The 13637-nt window shown below is 38.3% G+C and overlaps 1 non-coding gene across 1 annotated transcript; it reads left to right on the forward strand.

Moving 5' to 3' along the window:
* The first annotated feature begins 487 nt into the window (after window positions 1-487).
* LOC122030698 lies at window positions 488-593 on the forward strand. Its single transcript, XR_006125554.1, has one exon. It is a non-coding gene; the product is annotated as a small nucleolar RNA R71 (small nucleolar RNA).
* The last annotated feature ends 13044 nt before the right edge of the window (window positions 594-13637 follow it).

Consider the following 13637-nt stretch of genomic DNA (forward strand, 5'->3'; position numbering starts at 1 on the left):
TGGATGACTCTTCCATCCAGGGTTATAAGTATTTGAGTATGGGTTGTTCTGCCTTTGATTGTAACTCATGATTGCATCACATTGTTCAAGTTGATTGATTTGTGCAGTGATAGCTCCCAATGGACATGAGTCATTTAAATGCTCTGAACTCCCACATACTTCACAAGATGTACTAATAGCATTGACCATATTAGCACTAGTCCCCATATTCTCAAATTTCTTTGTAAAAGCGTCCAATTTTGCAGACAAAAGAGTGACTGCATCTACATCAAACTTCCCTGATGCTTTAATTGTTTGGTTTACAGAGGAATAGCCACCACTTCTTTCATTTGCCCATTGATGATGATTTTGTGCTACACTTTCAATGATTTCTTCGGCTTCATCTAAGCTTTTGTTCATAAGTGCCCCTCCAGCAGCTGAATCAAGGGACACTTTGGTATGATAATTGATACCATTGTAAAAAGTGTGCAACACTAACCATCTTTCCAACCCATGATGTGGGCATTGTCTGAGCATACTATTATATCTATCCCATGCTTCAAAAAGAGATTCTGAGTCAGTTTGCTTGAAGCTTGCAATTAAATTCCTCATATGAGCTGTTTTGCTTGGTGGATAGAACTTATCAAGAAACTGTTGCTCACACTGCTCCCAAGTGGTGATGCTATTAGGGGCCAAAGAATTCAGCCATTGCTTTGCCCTATCTCTTAGAGAAAACCCAAATAATAATAATCTAACTGCATCTGAAGGAACTCCATTCATTTTCATGGTACCACATATTTCATAAAAGACCTCTAAGTGTTGATTAGGGTCCTCATGAGGTCCTCCACCAAATTGGTTCTGCTGCACCATAGATATGATTGCGGGTTTAATCTCAAAGTTATTAGCTTCCACTGAAGGTCTTGAAATACTAGATCGAAAACCTCTCGCATAGGGTGCTGCATAATCCTTAAGTGGTCTATTTGCCATATTCAAATGTTCCTGTTCTTCAATTTGCCTTTGCAGAATTCTTCTTTTATGGAAAGTTCTATCAATCTCAGGGTCAAAAGGAAAGAATTCCCCTGCAAACTTAGATCTTCGCATACACAAGAACAAGATTGCAGATAACAATTCGACACAAAAAGGAAAATAAAAGAATCAAAAATGCAGAATTGAGTTTGCACAAAAAAAAATTAACAAGAAGAGAAAGTCATACAAGAAAGTAAAAAAAAACAGAAATCTAATGATTAGTTACAACTATGCAATATGAAAGGAAAACAAATGTTATGTTTAGTCTAACTCAATTGATAATTCCTAATGTTATAGCGCAGTCCCCGGCAACGGCGCCAAAAACTTGTTACGTTCCGCAAGTGTACGGAAATGTCGCAAGTAATATAAAAGATTATCGTATCCACAGGGACTGGAATAAGCACTAGAAATGTCTCAATGCGAATTAGCTAAACAACTATCCAATCGTTTCAAAAGCAAAGTAAAGGTAAACAAATCTAGTATTAGAGATCAACAAACAAGAGTTTAGTGTTTTGGGTTATGATAAAGGGAGATTCTAGGAGTTTCGGTTTCTTTGTAAGATTTCTTGAATGTAAATGGTTCACCAATTCTTATTCCTCAATTGCCAAACATGTAGAAAGTTGTCGGTTCCCTCTTGCAATAGACAACCGGCTAAGGACTGAGAAATGTATCTACATAGGATTAATTAGACATGAACCTACGTTGTCCTTACACAGAAGCGCACCTATTACTATGCCTTCCTCGGATATCAACATAGAGGCCCACAACTTATTAATCTATAAAGACACAAGAAGCTAATCATAGAATCCATCCTACTCTCTTGAATATTCCTATTTCCTCTTCAAGATTATCTCTTAAACGTCCTAACACGGGCTTGCACCTGTCACGTGGATCCCTCGGATGATCGAGTGAGAGTTTATCCTTACCAAGTCCATAAGAAATCCAAACAATCAATCAAGAATGAGAATTGAGTGCAAACCACCATCAATCATTCAAGATCTAATTGATACAAGCAAGATAATTTCATCGAAACAAGAAAATGGCAAATCCATAAGAGATTACATCAATCCATCATACAAATACTCCCTTAATCCTAGAATACAAGATCTACTCCATGAATCGAGGAAGAAAACCCGAAGAAATAGAGATTACAAGCATTCCTTGAATCCCCCAATCCAAGAAACCAAGAAAAAGGGAGAAAGAGAAAACTTATCTACAAAGAAGCTTCGTCTTCGGATCCAATCCACGCTCCGGAGTCGAAATCGTCGAGATCTCCCTTAGAATTGCCCAGAAATCCTCCCAAGAATGGGAGGAAACCACCAAATCTTGCTTTCTCCCAAAGGGGGAGAGATCCTCTTTCAATTCATGAAGAAGGGTTTAAATAGAGGAGGGAATCGGGCGCCACACGGCCCCGTGACACGGCCGTGTGAGATTCACACGGCCATGTCCAGTTCCCTCTCTGCCAAACCTGCACGGCCGTGTGACTCCACACGGCCTGAATCCTTCTGCTCTCTGGAAATGCTACACGACCGTGTGCTGCACACGGCCACAGCCTGCTTGGTCTCTGGAAGTCTCACACGGCCGTGTAGATCCACACGGCCATGTAAGGCATCTGCTCTGGTTGGCTTCAAATCTTGACACGGCCGTGCGAGGTCCACACGGCCATGTCATCTTCCTCTTCTGTTGGTGCCAAACTCCACACGGCCCGAGCTCCATCCCAGTGCATGGCCGTGTGAGGTACACGGCCCGATGCTTTCTCCCTTCGTTTCCTCGAATGCATGCCCAAAGATGTAGATTCTTCACCAAATCGACTCCTGTGTACAGAAAATGCACAAAAAGCAGATCTCCGAACCAAAAGAGTAAATATGCTAAAAGGAAAGCTAGGAGTATAAAAATGCATTGATCAAGCATGCTCAAAGTATGTAAATGTGCATAAAAGCATGCATAAAGGAGTATATAATCTACGCACATCAGCATCCTCTGAACTCCTGAGTGATGTACAATGTGTCACCAGACGGTAAGGAGATGGTCAGTCCCTGCGGCCTAAGAGTAGGTAGTCTACCAATCTCCCTCATAAATACACGAGAAATAAAAGAATGGGAACTACCAGTATCAATTATCATATCAGCTGATAATGTATAAAGTAAAACTGTACCATGGAAGATGGATCTGTCGACCCGCTGCCTATCCTCTCTGGTAACCGCGTGAATTCGTCCAGTCTCTGGCGAGGGTGGAGGTGGTAGCACTGCCAGAGACTGCTACGTTTGAGCTTGAGCCTGCCACTAAGGCAGTGCCAGATACTGAGCCAGAGATGGATATAAGGGTTGCGATTGATACTAAACTGGTGGCTGGGGCTGCAACTAGTACTGAACCAGTGATTGAGGCTACAGCTGATACTGCACTAGTGGCTGAGGTTGCAACTGGTACTGAACCAGTGGTTGGGGTTGCGACTGATACTGCACTAGTGGCGGAAGTTGCGACTGATATTACCCCTGTCTTAGATACTGAGGTTCCGAAATATAACTCTGTGATACCATATGAGCACTGGAGTGCTCCTGTCCATGTATACCATATGCAGCTACTGCAGGGGGGGTTGTCCTCTACTAGCGATGCGAAGATTGGTCTTTCTTCCGTCCTCGCTGAGTCCTTGTCTGACTGAACTATCCTCCTTGAACAAAAATCCTGGATGCTGCATGCTGTGCCTTCAAAGAACAATCTCGACTCATGTGCTCAGCCAATTTGCAATAATAGCAAACGGATTGTCCTAGGTAGCAGGCTGATGTGATGTGATCTCTGGACCCACATCGGGTGCAGTGCATGTCACTGGCAGACTATTTTCGGTTCTGCTGAGAAGATCAGAAACGTCCTAATGAAGTCCACCCTAATTTATGAGGCTGGCCAGATGCCCCAGAAGTACCCTGACTCGACTGACTACGACCACCCTACTACTGTCCGGTAGACTGTGGCTGCTGGGTCTGTCCTGAAGTCCAATCTGTTTGCCTCCTTTTTTTGTCAGTATTCGCTCTCTTCTGAGCCGACTCGATCATATAGGCTCTGTCCAATGCTTCTATGTAAGATGAATTACCAAAACCTGTAATATTTACTTGAAGATGTCCATCCAATCCCTGGACAAACTGAAACATACATGACCTGCCCTCAACAACTAACTCTAGACAAAATCTGGCTAACCGATTAAATTTTGCATTGTATTCCGTCACTGTATGGTTGTCCTACCGAAGACTCAGAAAATCTTGACGGCGTGTCATCTGATATGACCATGGAAAGTACTAACTCTCAATGACCTCTCTAAATCTTGCCCAAGTGATGTGTTGTTCTCCTATGATCGAGCGCTATGTATTCCACCAGATATCGGCCCCGTCCCGTAAATGGAAAGCAGCCAACTCTGCTTTCTCCCACTCGGAACAAGCCATATAAAAGAATGTTCGCTCCATAGTCTCTATCCAAGACTGAGCCATGCTGGGATTGGTCTCCCCATAGAATAGCATGAATCGGTTTTTCACTGACTCTACCAGAACTGGGATTCGAGCTCGTGCCACAATCATATCAGTAGGGTGAGTAATGATCGCCGCAGGAACTGGCGGAACCACTGGAGCTGATACTAAGGGTGGTACCATTAGATAGGCCCGGGAAGGTACCCCTAGTGTTGTATAAGCCAGGGCAGATACCGCTGGTGGCACTGTAGGCAAAATGTAGGTAGGAGCGACTGGAGGTATGGTAGGTGGTGGTACCGGTTAAGGAGCAACTGGTACTACTGGTGCGGATGTCGGGTATATAGTAGCAGGCACTGCTGGTGAAGGGACCAGGTATGCCACAGGTGGCACCGTTGGTTGGTACAGTGAATACTATAGGGGTGGGTCCGATGGGTACGGTGGAGGTGGGTACCTCTGGAGAAGGAACCGTCAGAATCTGAGAGCCCGACGCACCCGCAGTACCATGAGGAGTCTGTCCCTGACCGGCAGGCTCGATCCCAGCAGACCTCTCTGGTGACTCCGTCACCATAGATTCCAACACCCTCTTGCGTGGTCGTCCTGCACCACGTCTCGGTGTGGGAACACGTGTATGTCGCTTCATATCTGTTAAATTATTACCCAGATATTAATACGACTACCAAAATTACCAAACTTAATCATACCTATTTACCGTCTGGAGATGTTCCGTCGCCGCCAAGTCTCCAAATATGACCTCATCAAAGAATACCTCGAAATTCCAAAACATGAAAACTGACGAAAATCCATACAAATCCGAAAAGTACCCAGGTTGACTCGCAAAACTTGACTCTGATACCAAATAAATTGTAACGCCCTAGGGGAGTCCCTACCAGACGAAAATCCGGCAGCATCTCCCCTGTACCAGTGATAATCTGAAATAAATATACATAGCCCTGAGGGTCTCTACCCTCAGCAAACACTATCGGAACATATATGATAAAATAAGTAAACATTCCACGTAGTTTAATATAAAATCTACTCCACTAATAAAGAGGTAAACACAACCCACAACGAAAAATCATCGTAACGGAAAAACATGGGCGGCGTACCAAAAACTTGATATAAAATGTACAAGTGCATGAACTACACATCACAAGTTTGTAGATCACATAACAATGAACCAAAGTCCGAAAATAGAAAACCATCTCGACATGGAGTGGGCACTAGCAACTAGAACCTCCTGACGACTACAACCTGAAATAGGAATAAATCAACAGGGTGAGTTCAAGTACTCAGCGAGTATCGATCAGACAAGCATAGTAAGATATAACTACAAGTAATAATCATGCAGGACAATCTCCTGAACAATAATAGGTAATGCAAAACTGAACAACAGAAGAAACTGTACTCGCCAGAGTTAGAGTGTATACTAAAAGTCTAGCTTTTTGTATAAACATTTATTTTGAAATAAGAATCACATTGATCAAATGTCTACATTTATGCTAAATGTAGTTATCCATTTTATTTATATTGTAGATAACATAGTGTGAGGAGACACACACAAGATCATGTTATCAGATCTATATAAATTATAAATAGTAGATCACAACCAAGATGGAATGGGGTAAACCATTAGAGTGGTTGTAGTGTAATTTGGTATTAGTTTATCTTGACTATAAAATTACACTAGTACACTATGAGTGTCTTGAGCAGGAACATTTGAGGTAATTTTTTTTATACTGACTATATAAAAGAACAAAACCTCTGTTATTATGGAAATGCGTACTCTTAATCATGATATAATAACAAGCACATATACTTAATATTTATTTCTTTAATTTATCAAAAGGTGTGATTTAGCTCATTAAATCAATAGACCTGATAAGTTGGGAAATGATATTATTTATATGGTGTGTTGTTGATTATAGAATAAAACTGTGTCCTAGTAATCTAGGTTGATGATGCCCCCTTGAGGAGCTCATAAGTATTGTCATGTAAACCCTGCAGGTGGACTTAGTCCGACATGACAATAAAGTTGAGTGGTACTACTCTTGGAGTTAGATATTAATTAAGTGAGTTGTCAGTAACTCATTTAATTAGTGGGCATTCAATATCTTAAACACAGGGAGACTAATGCACTCATGATAAGAAGGAGCCTATATTGTAAAATGGGATTGGCGTGATAGTGCAATAATAACTCTTTAGTGGTATGATTTATTATTGATGAACTTGAGTTGGGTGTTCAGGGCGAACACGGGAAGCTCAAGCTCATCGGGAGACCAAAACCAATTCCTCCTCTCAGTCCCTATTGTAGCCTCTTATTTATAAAGTCTTATATCCACTTAGAGCCAAGCGTCTTATCTATCTCTTTGTTGCCGGCCAAGCCAAGCTTGGAGCCCAAGCTAGGGCCGGCCAAGCCAAAGGATGGAGCCAAGATTATGGCCGGCCAAGCTTGGAGCCCAAGCAAGGTGGCCGGACACACATTAAATAAAAGGGTGATTATAAATTTTAAAATCTTTCCTTATGTGGAAGCCATGGTTTTAAAAGAGAGTTTTTAAATTTTAAAATCTTTCCTTTTATAGTTTTCTACAAAGGATTAAGAGAAAGGTTTGATATCTTTCCTTATTTGTAGTTAAAAGGAAGATTTTAATTTTTGATAAAACTTTCCTTTTTTGTAACCATCCACATATTTTAAAAGAGCGATTTTAATTTATAAAATTTTCCTTTTATAACTAACAAGGGATTTAAAAGAGAAATTTTTTATTAAAATTTCTTATCGGAAACAAATAAGGAATTTTTAATTTTGTGTTTAAAACATTCCTTATTTGGAGCACTTGAATATGGCCGGCCATGACAAGCTTAAAAGGAAGTTTTAATTTTTTTTTTTAAACTTTCCTTTTTATTCATTGGAAAAAAATATAAGGAAGTTTTAATTATGTTTAAAACTTTCCTTTTTTTGCCAAGACCAAAGATTATAAAAGAGAAGGAGGGGGTGCCTCACCCTATAACACATCTTCTATTCTTCTCTTCCAATTCCTTGGTGGCCGACCCTATTCTTTCTCTTCTCTCCTTTTGTTTTCTCTCTTGGAGACCGGCGGCATCAATTGTGGGAGATCTCTTGGTGGCCGGTTGCTTGAAGGAGAAGAAGAAGAGAAGGAAACTCTCTTGTCTAGCATCCCTTGGAGGTTAGTAGGTGGCCGGATCTTGGAAGCAAAGGAAGAAGCTTGGGTGGATTTCCTCTTGGAAGATCACACGACGTCCAAGAGAAGGAGAGGAATACAATAGAAGATCAAGAGGTCTATAAGCTACAAAAGGTATAACTAGTTATTAGTTTCCACATAATAACTAGTTCATCTTTTGTATAGATCTTGAAAAACCAAACACAAGAGGTAATAGGTTTTAGTTATCAATTTTTTTTTCGATTTCACGTTTCGATAATGTGTTTCTATTGAGGTCTCTATAGTTAAACCTAGTTTACTGTAAGAACTTAATTATCTGATTTCTTTGTGAAGCTTTGTCTAGGAAGTGGTGGATGCTCCCATTGTTAGAGTGTATACTTAAAAGTTTAGCTTTTGTACACATTTATTTTGAAATAAAGAATCACATTGGTCAAATGTTTACATTTATTTGTTAAATGTAATTGTTCAATTAATTTATATAGTAGATAACATGGAGTGTGGAGTCACACTTAGAAGATCCTGTTGTCGGTTCTCTATAAATTATAAACAGTTGCTCACGACTAAGATGGAAAGGAACAAACCATCAGAATAGACGTAGTGTAATTAAGTATTAGTTTATCTTGACTAATAAATTACACTGATACACTTTAAGTGTATTGAGTAGGATCATTTAGGTAAGTTCTTTTTGTACTGACTTAGTAAAAGAACTAGACCTTATTTATTATGGAAGTGTGTACTCTTAATCCTAATATAATAACAAGCATGTATATTTAATATTTATTTCTTAGACCTATCAAAGGGTGAGGTTTAGCTTGATAAATCAATATGCCCGATAAGTTGGGAAATGATATTACTTATAGTATGTGTTGTTGATTATAGAAGGAATCTGTGTCCTAGTTATCTAGGTTGAGAATGTCCCCAAGAGGAGCTCATAAGGATTGCCATGTTAAACCTTGTAGGTGGACCTAGTCCAACATGACAATAAAGTTGAGTGATACTACTCTTGGAGCTAGATATTAATTAAATAAGTTGTCAGTAACTCACTTAATTAGTGGACATTCGTAATCTTAAACACAGGGAGACTAACACACTCATGATAAGAAGGAGCCCATAATGTAATTTGGGATTGGTGCGGTAGTGCGGTATTAACTCTCTAGTGGAATGAGTTATTATCGATGAACTTGAGTTGTGTGTTCGGGGCGAGCACGGGATACTCAAGCTCATCGGAAGGTCAAAACCAATTTCTCCTCTTGGTCCCTGTTGTAGCCTCAATAAAGCCTCAAGTCCATCCAAAGAAAAGTCTATCTTGGTGTCCAAGAAGGGGTCGGTTCATTGCTTGGTGACCAAGCAATGGCCTGCCACATATTCTCTAGAAGTGGCCGGCCCTTGCCTTGGGCAAGGGGGCCGGACGCAATATTTAAATTAGGAAGGTTGTTTTTGAATTTTTAAATTTCCTTAGATATTTACAATTTGTAAAATGAGAGATTTTAAAAATTTATAAAATTTTCCTAATTTAAATTAGGCCACAAGGTTTTAAAAGAGAGTTGTAAAATTTATAAAACTTTCTTTTAAAAAGGAAATATTATTAGAGATGTTTTAAAATTTTAAAACTTGGTTTTAAATTTTAAAACTTTCCTTTTAATATCCACATTAGAAAAAAATAGAGTTTGTAAAATTTTATTAGAAGTTTTCTTCTTTTAAATTTTATAAAAAAAATTTCTTTCTTTCCCTTTTAATAAGTGGCCGGCCACCTTGCTTGGTGCCCAAGCAAGGGGTCGGGCAAATAATTAAACATCAACAAATAGTTGTTTAATTAATAAATCAATCTAAGATTGATTAATTAAATGGAAAGAAAAAGAAAAAATTAAAAGGAAATAGGAATGAGTCTAATTTTTTATAAAACTTTTTTCATAATTTTTTGTTGGGAAACTAATATAAAAAAGGGGGAAGGGGAGGCCTTGAATAAATATAACAATTGATATTGTGTTGTTGGAGATCATCAAGTGGCCGGCCCCTCTCCCTCTCTTCCCTTTGCTCTCTTTTGCTCCTTTGTGGTTGTGGTGGCCGAATTCTAAAGGAGGAGAAGCTTTCCGGGTGGTGTTCGTCTTGGAGGATCGTCGCACACACGATGTCTAAAGAGGAGGTGAGGGATACAGCAAAAGATCTTGAGGTTTTTAGCATACAAGGAAGAGGTATAACTAGTATTTAATTTTCGCATCATACCAGTTAATTTTTCTTTGTATAAATACCAAATACAAGAGGCATTCGATTCTTGTTTTTCGAATTTAATTTCGATGTTGTGTTCTTTTTATTTTTCCCTTGTGATTTGAATGTTCCTTTTGGTTAACCTAGAGTTATATAAGGAAATTAAATATTAACTTTCCTTAAAAGGCTTTGTCTAGTCGGTGGTGGTTGCTCCCATATCCAAGAAGGCCAAGTGCCTCGCCATGTAGCACTGGAAGCCAATTTTGAAAACTAATATTTAATTGAATTTATAACCTAGGTGATTTGGATCAAACGTGTTAAGTTTCGCAGGAGATCCAAATCTAAACCTAGCTAAAAGAACATATAAGTTAAACTTAGAATCAAATGTGTTAAGTTCCGCAGGAGATACAAGTTTAACTTAAAAGAACATATGGTAGCTAGGAAAGGTTCAGATCACGTACAAAATTTTTGTACAGTGGAGTCATTGGGTTTTCCGAGTAGCAACCAACAATTGGTATCAGAGCTAGGGTTTTGCCTCTGTGTATTTGGTATTAGTTTAATTATGAACATGTCATACATAATTTAGGCAGGTTAATAGTAGGATGTGCTTACTTTGTGGATGCAGGATCCAACTATTATGGCTTATAGTTATTATGTGTGTGATTGGACCCTTGGACATGTCAAGGGCATTTATTATGTGTGCATGATTATTTTATAAAATACAGCAGGAGCTGTATTTTGTTTTATTAGGATTTTAATTTTTGATCTAGATACATGTACATGCCTTTTATGGAATATAGGATCGATGGATGTAAATTTTATTTTATGTTCGATCTAGTTTACATGTACATTTCTTCGAGGAATATAGGATCGAAAAATGTAAAATTCTATTTATGTCGCGGATCGAATCTTGCAAGGCGTGGAACCTTTTGAGGATCAGAGTGGCACAGCGGAACAAGGAGCAAGATGGATGTGACAACTAGACCCGGTGGCGGTGGCCAAAGATGGCAGCAGCTAGGGATGACGACACACGGAGGACAACGATAGATAAAAGCCATAATAGTTGAAAATTAGTTTTTTCTATTTATTGCTTTTGTATTGTGCTGTGTGTGAATGTTAGTGTACATGTTTAGTAGGCTAGCATCATCAAAATTCCTCACTTTAAATAACTAAGTGGGAGAGGAATTTATTTTAGTGAATTCCACGGTCTCCATTACTGGTTTGTAAGTGATGCAAACAAACTTGCGCGTTGGCTCTGAGTGCCTTCCTCCATATCAGATGAGTTTGTTTGCGGATCACTAGATCAAACTTCCATTTCGGATGACTATAGGAAATTAATTAAGAGCGTGTGATCTTCCCCATCGGAAGGGGCACAATCTTATTAATGGACTTAGTGTCAAGTAATGGTATACACTTAGGCACGTCTAATAGTATCCTCCCCATCGGAGTCACTGCTATTATTTGTGTGACCGAAGGAAACCAACTATTAATTTTATTTGTCAAAAAGTTAGGTTGACAAGATAATAAAATTAATGGGATATACCCTCCTTTTACAAATGTTGAATTTGTATACGTCCACACTATCGTGGCATACAAAATTCATGGTGTTTTAAGGTGTTGGTTAATTTAAAATAGTATTGTTTGAGGAATCAATATTATTCTAAATTTAGAGTTCTGACCAAAATTTATATTGTGATTCTTAGGATGACTTTCAACCCACTGGCCATTATTCTAAAAGAAAACAGACTTACTGGTCCCAACTATATATATTAGAAAAAAAACCTGGATATTGTTTTAACTGCTGAGGGCTATAAGTTTGTACTGTCAGAGGAATGCCCAGAAACACCTAGCAATGATTCTACCCCAGAGGAGATTCAGCATCATAGTAAATGGGTAAAAGCTGATGAGATGGCGCGGTGTTACATCTTGGCTTCGATGTCAAATATATTGCAACATCAGCATCAGGACTTATCAACAGCCTATGATATAATGAACAATCTCAAGGAACTCTTCGGACATCAGAATCGGCCTACTAGGCAAGAGGCAATGAGAAAACTGATGACAGCCACCATGACTGAGGGGACTCCCGTGATGGATCATATTCTCAAGATGATGACTTACTAAAATGAAATACAAGTTCTTGGAGGGGAAATTGATGGGGAAACCCAGGTCGATATCATCCTCCAAACGCTGCCTAGAAGTTTTGAGCATTTTCGCCTGAATTATAATATGAATAAAAGGATGTATTCATTGGCGGAACTTCTTGTAACGACCCAAATTTCCTCAATTAGAGTCCTAAAAGTAATTTAAAAATATTTAAAAATACTATAGAAATATTCTAGTGATTTTTAGAAATTTTTAGAGTATTTTTATGTAATTTTTGGAGGTCGTTTGGTATTTTTACTAAACGAAGGAAGTTTTGACAAAAAAATATCCAAGCCGAGAATTGAACCCACGACCTTTGGCTCGGTCAAAACCCAACTAACCAGGTGGGCAAACAGATTTTTCTGTTTAGAAAAGGCAGCGAAGTTATTTAAGATAGTTAACAGAATATTGGATTATAAAAGGGATAAGTTGATGTTGGATTTGTCTGTTTAGAAAAGGTAGCGAATTTATTTAAGATAGTTAACAGAATATTATAAAAGGGAAAAGTTGATGTTGGATTTGTCTGTTTAGAAAAGATAGCGAATTTATTTAAGGAGTTAATAGAAATATTAAGTTATAAAAAGGGATAAGTTGATGCTCTGCTTTCCCGTGACTTAAACCATTCTCTCCTTCTCTTCTGCGTACGATGGCGGAGCCCGGGCAGAAAATGAAAGGGAGTTAGGGCATCATCTCCGACGGCCGGCCAAGGTCCTAGAAGCCCTTTTTGTTCGGTTGTGAGTCCAAGAATCAAGGTAAGTGCTTCTCACCTGCAGTAGGAGTAGTTTCGGACCTTTGTTCTTCTTGAATTCGAAGCATGAGAAGCGCATATAGTGCAGATTTTTAATTAAGCCTATAGTGCAGATTTTAATTAAGCTTATAGTGCAGATTTTTATGTATGCTTATAGTGCAGATTTTAATTAAGCTTGTAGTGCAGATTTTTAATTAAGCCTATAGTGCAGATTTTAATTAAGCTTGTAGTGCAGATTTTTAATTAAGCCTATAGTGCAGATTTTAATTAAGCTTTTAGTGCAGATTTTAATTAAGCTTGTAATGTAGATTTTTAATTAAGCCTATAGTGCAGATTTTAATTAAGCTTATAGTGCAGATTTTTATGTAGGCTTATAGTGCAGATTTTAATTAAGCTTATAATGCAGATTTTTATGTAAGCTTATAGTGCATATTTTAATTAAGCTTATAGTGCAGATTTTAATTAAGCCTATAGTACAGATTTTAATTAAGCTTATAGTGCAGAATTTTGATTAAGTTTGTAAGCAGATTTGATTAAGCTTGTATGCAGATTTAGTTTTAGTGCAGTTCAATAAGCATTTCAGTACAATTCTATTAAGTATTTTCATGTAATTCTGTTAAGTATTTCAGTGCAGAGTTAATAATCATTTTAGTGCAGTTTTGTATGAGACATCTTTTATTAGAGGTATTAACAAGTATAAGAAAGATAAAGAAAAGAAAGAAAAAGGCCAAGGCCTTAAGTAGATCTCAAAGTCAAGACTTTAGGGATTTTGGCACACAAGGTGCTTAAAGAAAATGCCGAGACATTATATATTAGAAGTAATAAAAGATAACATGTATTTTACTTTATTTAAGAGGCTAGTACCCGACTTCCGAGGTTGTCGTTAAACAAATCCAGGTGTCCAAT

Source organism: Zingiber officinale, chromosome 10B (genome assembly GCF_018446385.1).
Source record: "Zingiber officinale cultivar Zhangliang chromosome 10B, Zo_v1.1, whole genome shotgun sequence".
In the NCBI taxonomy this organism is placed as follows: domain Eukaryota; kingdom Viridiplantae; phylum Streptophyta; class Magnoliopsida; order Zingiberales; family Zingiberaceae; genus Zingiber; species Zingiber officinale.